Source organism: Gossypium hirsutum, chromosome A04 (genome assembly GCF_007990345.1).
Source record: "Gossypium hirsutum isolate 1008001.06 chromosome A04, Gossypium_hirsutum_v2.1, whole genome shotgun sequence".
In the NCBI taxonomy this organism is placed as follows: Eukaryota; Viridiplantae; Streptophyta; class Magnoliopsida; order Malvales; family Malvaceae; genus Gossypium; species Gossypium hirsutum.
This window is the reverse complement of record NC_053427.1, coordinates 4,172,076-4,178,912: the sequence shown is the minus strand read 5'-3', so window position 1 is coordinate 4,178,912 and position 6,837 is coordinate 4,172,076.

The window sequence follows — 6,837 nt, the reverse complement described above, 5'->3', positions numbered from 1 at the left end:
GTGATTTGGTCCTTCAGACAGGTTACGTGATTTGGGGCACCCACTTCCCAGATTTTCAGGCCACAAACATGGGTGGCTGCTCCTTCTTCACCCACTACCTGCAAAATGAAGCAAAAATCATCTATAAAAGGGGCTTTTAACCCCAAAAAAAAGGACCCCCACCCCATGAATCTCCAAAAAAAAGCAAAAAGCCAAAATAAGAAAAAAAGAGAAAGAAGGAAGAGAAAGGTCGGATCAGGTGGAGCCGAACGGCGGCGTGAAGAAGCGACGCGTGGGGGGCTCGATTTGAAGAAGAAGAAGAAAAAAGAAGAAGAAAAAGAAAGAGAGAAAAAAAAAAAAAAAAAAAAAAAATTTAACAGTCGGGTCAAACCGACCCGAACGGGTATAACCGACCCGATCCGCAACCCAACCCGACCAGCAAGCCCATTAGCCAAGCCCAAAGACCAACAAAAAAAAAAAAAAAAAAAGCAAAAAAAGGGAAGAAGCAGCAAAAAAAAAAAAGAGGGCAGGCCAACAATAGGCCCAATTCCAGCAGCCCAACAAGCAGCCAACAGGCCACCAGCCAGCAGGCCCGCGCAGGCCAGCCCAACAAGGCAGCCCAGCAGAAAAAAAAAGGAAGAAAAAGGAGAAAAAAGAAAGAGAAAAAACAAGAAAAAAGGGGTTCAATTTGTGTTACCCGTTCGGCGAAGCTCGTGTCCCGAGATTTTTCGGTAATTTCGTTTTTTAATTTTAATTTAATGCTCGTATTTTTTTCGTTTTAATATTATTAGTATTTTATGCATTTTTATATTTTGGCATTTATATTTTTAATTTAATTTAATTTAATTTAATTTAATTTTATTTTTATTTTATTTTATTTTATTTTAAATACTTTTAATAAATAAGGCAACGAATCGATTTAACATGAACTCGTTGATTTCATCGCTATGTTGGGTGAATATCACCGGTTCGCGTTAAAATCGATACGCCCTTTTAAAAATCGAAAATATTCAAAAAAATTCGTATTTTCAGAAAAAAGATCCTCGCGTTTCGAAATTTTCGTGTCTTCAAAAAAAATTTCTCATGTTTTCAAAAATAAGGTAACGAATCGATTTGACACTAATTCGTTGATTTCATTGCTATATTGAGTGAATATCACCGATTAGTGTTAAATGCGATACGTGCTTAATGAAAAATCAGAAAATTTTCGTGTTTTCAAAAATTCTCGTGTTTTCAAAAAATTTTATTTTTCAAAATTTTTCGTGTTTTCTAAAAATTTCCATATTTCTAAAATTTTCGTGTTTAAAAAATTTCGTATTTTCAAATTTTTTATTTTTTTCAACAATTCTCGAGTTTCACAAATTCTCGTGTTTAAAATTTTTATGTTTTAAAAATAAATTTCTCGTGTTTCAAAAATTGTCATGTTTTAAAAATTTCATGTTTCTAAATGTTTGTATTTCAAAAAATCCTCGTGTTTTCAAAAATTCTCATGTTTAAAAATCTTCTTGTTTTCAAAATTCTAGTGTTTTAAAATTTTCATGTTTTCAAAATTTCCCCTGTTTTCAAAATTCTCGTATTTTGAAAATTTTCTTGTTTTCAAAAAAAAACTTTCGTGTTTATAAATCTCCGTGTTTTCAAAAATTCTCGTCTTTCGAAATTTTCGTGTTTTCAAAAATTGACCTTGTTCATAAATTTCCGCGTTTCAAAAAAATCTCGTGTTTCATAATTTATCAAAATTTTTGTGTTTTCAAAATAAAATTTTGTGTTTTAAAAAATTCTCATGTTTCAAAAACTGTCGTGTTTTCAAAAATTCCCGTGTTAAGAAAATTTTGTGTTTTCGTGTTTTCAAAAAATTTTCGTGTTTCAAAAATCTTCGTGTTTTCAAAAATTATTATTTTGTTTCAAAGTTCTCGTGTTTAAAAACAAAAAAAAAGGGTTTTCTCAAGTTTCAATCGGATCACAATTAAATATTAAATTGAACTTGTATTTTTGAAAATTAAGACAACGCGCGTTTTATGAGATACCAATTTTGGGCTTCGCGAGGGTGCTAATACCTTCCTCGCACGTAACCGACTCCCGAACCCTAATTTTCTCTGAATTTTTACGTGGATCTAAAATTGCCTCTTTTTAGAAAAGTTTAAAAATAAATTTTTCTTTTGAAAAGAGAATTTTGTAGGTGTCCGATCACACCTGGAAAAAAGATCGGTGGCGACTCCTTTTCAAATAAAGTCGAGATTCAATTTTCAAATTTTTAATAATCACTTCAATTAGCGCCCGTACTCCAAATTTTTAGGTCGCTACAGTCATATTATTAAATTTTAAAAATAAAATTTTTAACAAAAATAATTATTTCATCTTAAAATTGTTTTTCACTATCAATTGACTAAATTATAATAAAATTTTATAGCAGCCCCAGTGAAAGTGAAAGGGGGTGCTCATTTGCTCATTCTAGTAATTATAAATTAAAAAAAGTTAAAAGGCATTAATTTTTTTATCCTTTTAATTTTATAAAAAAATTCATTTTAGTTTTCATTTAATTTTTTTATCTTTTAAGTCCTTAAATTTACATTTTTGTCAAATCACCTCAAAATGAATGGAAAAGTTCAACATTTTAAGTTTGTTGATGTTGTATAAATGTGGACTGTTATGGGGATGACATGCCAACATTTAATTAATTTTTTAAAATTTAAAAAATTTAAAATATTATAAAATTATTTTTAAAAATGAAAAATTATTAAAATATTCAAAATTATTAAAAAATACAAAAAAAATATTTTTAATAGTTTAGAGATGAATTAAATGCTAACATGTCATCTAATCAGCAATCCACATGTATAACACGTCAGGAAAGTTAATAAATATTAATTTCTCCATCTACTTTGGAGTGGCTTGACAAAAATACAAATTCAAATGTTAAAAGAAGCGAAAATTTTAATGGAGGGCTAAATTGACTTGTTTTGTGAAGTTGGAGGGCCAAAAAATTATTATGCCAAAACTAAATGATTAATAGAAAACAAGGGGAGATTTGCATGCATCTATATAATTTTATTTCAAATCATAGTCGTTATCTTGAGATATAAATTGGCAAACATTAATTGAATATTCCTTGGGAAAAAAACACTACAAGACAACGAAATTAAATATCATAATCAAATGTCGAAAATGAATGATAAGAAATTTAAATTAAAAATCAACATAGTAGGCTTGATGTGCAAGCTATCTGCAATCTTTTTTTTTAATTGTTCTATTATATAGATTTTAATAGTTCTTACGTCTTTCATCAGTCATTTTGAGCTGATGCATTCATTTGTTTCATTCATATGGTGTTGGATCACATTAAAAAAATATACAATTAATTAATCATTTTTAGCTTAATAAAAAATGTAATCTTGATTGGTATACGTATTATTGTCAATGTAAGAGGATTTAGTTTCGAGTGTTCTTAAGCGCATTATCCTTCTATTTATGGGTTGGGGAGGGGTTATGAGTAATTTTAAGCATTATGTCAAAAAGAACATATACAATCAGAATCTATAATAAAATTGTTAAAAAATATATATAAACATAAAACAAATTTGTTTACATAGTTTTTATATTTAAAGGAGCTTTGGATTCAAATAATTTTTGGTTGCTTGAGGTTTTTGGATCTATTTACTCTTATTTAAGTTGTAAAGTTTTTACGAGAGATAAAATGTAATTTCACCATTTTAATAGTTTACATCTTTATAATTAATTAAGGATTAAATCAAAATTTTATTATTATTGAAAGCCAAAGTGAGATTTTTACCATGTACTAATTTTTATAATTTATAAAATTTAAAACACTAAAACATAAACTTATCATTTTAGGGTGCAGAGCCAGCCCCTATATTTTGAATTTGAATCAATTTAAGTTTAAAATTTTAAATTTTTATGATTAAATAAAATAAAATAAATTTTATTTTAAATTTATCAAGTTAAATTTTGAGTTAGAAATCAAAATTGCGAGGTTTACCTATATTAAGGAAAATTAGGTATTTAAAAATTATTAATGTAAGCACTAAATTTTTGTCCGACTAGAATTTGTGTTTAATTTTCAAAATTTCAAAAAAAAAAATTTAAAAATAAAAATTGCATTTTGACCCCCAAACTTTTCCTAAATTTCATTTTGACCCTTAAACTTTCTTTAACTTTCACTTAGACCCCTAAACTTTCATTAAATTTCATTTTAATCCTAAATTTTCTAAAAATTACATTTAGCCCCAGAAGTTTTGCTGCATTTGTGATTTGGTCCTTCAGACAGGTTACGTGATTTGGGGCACCCACTTCCCAGATTTTCAGGCCTCCCCTCTCCGCTGCCACCTGAAAACAAAGAGAAAGAGGACAAAATTTGGAGCTTTTAAAAAAGAAAAATTGAAGAGAAGGGGGGATTTTTCGGCAACCAAAAGCAAAAAAAAAAAGCAGAAAATTCCAGCAGCAAAAAAAATACTCCCATGGGCCGATCCCACGCTCACCGCCACCGTACACACGCCACCACGATCGCCGTGCAACGATCATCGTTGCTCCTCGCCGAAGTCAAGCTAAGAAATGTGCAAGCATAAACAAAAGAAAGGAAAATAGCAGCAAGCAAGCAAAAAAAAAGTAAAGTAGAAAGAAGTGAAGAAAGAAGAAGAAGAGAGGAGGGAAAGGAGAACGCCGACGACCGTCCAACCACCGTACCCAGGAGACATCGACGGCGGTGAAAAAGAAGGGCCAATGCTTTGAGACAAGAAGAAGAGAATAAGAAAAAAGAAAAAAGAGGAAGAAAAAGAGAGAAAAAATAAAAAAATAAAAAATAAAAAACAGTAGGCTAGTTTTGGTGGACCAGCAGCAGCCACCAGCAGTGGCCCACCCGTGCAGCTCCAGTTCATCAGCAGGCCCAGCGCAATAGTCCAACAGATTCAGCCCATTTCCTTGCAGCCCGCAAGTAGCAGCCCAACAAAAAAAAAAGAAGCAAAGAGAAGAGGGCCTATTCTTCAAGCCCACAATTTTGGGCTTTTGGTAATTTTTTTTAAAGCCATTTTAATTTAACTCATATATTTAAATGGTGTTTCATTTAATTTAAATTTACATTTTTAGAATAGTTTTATAAATATTATTATGTCATTTTATTTGCATGTTTAAAATAAAAATTATTTTAATGCATAAGGCAATGAACCGATTTAGCATCAAGCTATTGATTTCATCGCTATGATGGGTGGATATCGATAGCTCGTGTTAAATTCGGGACATCCTTTTAAAAAAAATGTTCAAAAATCCTCGTATTTAAAAAAAATCCTCGTGTTTTAATGGAATTCCGATTAAATATTAAGTTGAATTGGTTTGACACTAATTCGTCGATTTCATCGCCATGTTGGGGTGAACATCATCGATTCGTGTTAAATACGGTACGTTTTAAAAAAAAATTTCGTGTTTCAAATTTTCGTGTCTTTAAAAATTACTCGTATTTTAGGAATTTTCGACTTTTCGCGTTTTCAAAAGTTTTCGTGTTTTAAAAAAAAATTCGCGTTTTAAAATGAACAAATTTTCGTGTTTTCAAATGAAAAATTTTCGTGTTTTAAAATAAAACAAAAAACAAAAAAAAACTCCCGTCTTTCAGAAATTTTCGTGTTTTCAAAAATTGCCTGTGTTTTCAAAATTTTCATGTTTTCGTGTTTTCAAAAATTCTCGTGTTTTTTAAAAAATTTCATGTTTTAAAAAATTCATGTTTTCGGAATTCTCATGTTTTCAAAATTTTTCGTGTCAAAGAATTCTCATGTATCTAAAATTTCCTTGTTTTCAAAAAATTTCTGTGTTTTCAAAAAATTTTCGTGTTAAAAAAAAACTGTCGTGTTTTCAAAAATTCCCGTGTTAAAAATATTTTGTGTTTTCGTGTTTTCAAAAAATTTTCGTGTTTCAAAAATCTTTGTGTTTTCAAAAATTGTTATTTTGTTTCAAAGTTCTCGTGTTTAAAAACAAAAAAAGGATTTTCTCAAGTATCAATCGGATCACAATTAAATATTAAATTGAACTTGTATTTTGGAAAATTAAGACAACGCGCGTTTTACGAGATACCAATTTTGGGCGTCGCGAGGGTGCTAATACCTTCCTCGCGCGTAACCGACTCCCGAACCCTAATTTTCTCTGGATTTTTACGTGGACCTAAAATTGCCTCTTTTTTAGAAAAGTTTAAAAATAAATTTTTCTTCTGAAAAGAGAATTTTGTAGGTGCCCGATCACACCTGGAAAAAAGATCGGTGGCGACTCCTTTTCAAATAAAGTCGAGATTCAATTTTCAAATTTTTAATAATCACTTCAATTAGCACCCGTACTCCAAATTTTTAGGTCGCTATAGCTGGCGACTCCACTGGGGAAAGCCTTTTTGAGAGTCGTGTCTGGAATTAAACACGTTTTGTCAAAATTTTCAAATTTCCTTGTTCAAAGTAAATATTTGGTCGTGATCCGAAAATCTCGTTTTCAAAATTCATGCATTTGTATCGTGCTGTAAATATTTCTTCTAACTTGCTTATTTGGTTGTTTTTCAGTTTTTAATTTTTATGGTTTTAATTTTGGTTTAGTTTCTTTAAGTGAAACGTAAAGGTTTATGAGTTGTTCCCCACACACCGTGCACTTGCATTTTCGCATAACATGAGCTCTCTACCCGGGCTCCGTCCGTTTAAGTGAAAGTAAACGCTACGCCTTCGTGAGTTAACTCGTCCCTCCGCACAGGCTAGTGAATACTTTCGAGTTACATATGATTTATGCTTTCGTGAGTTAACTTGTCCCTCCGCATAGGCATAAGTAAATGTAACCCCTCGAATTGAACTCGTGAGCCTGTGATAGGCTGTGACCGAGGCTCCG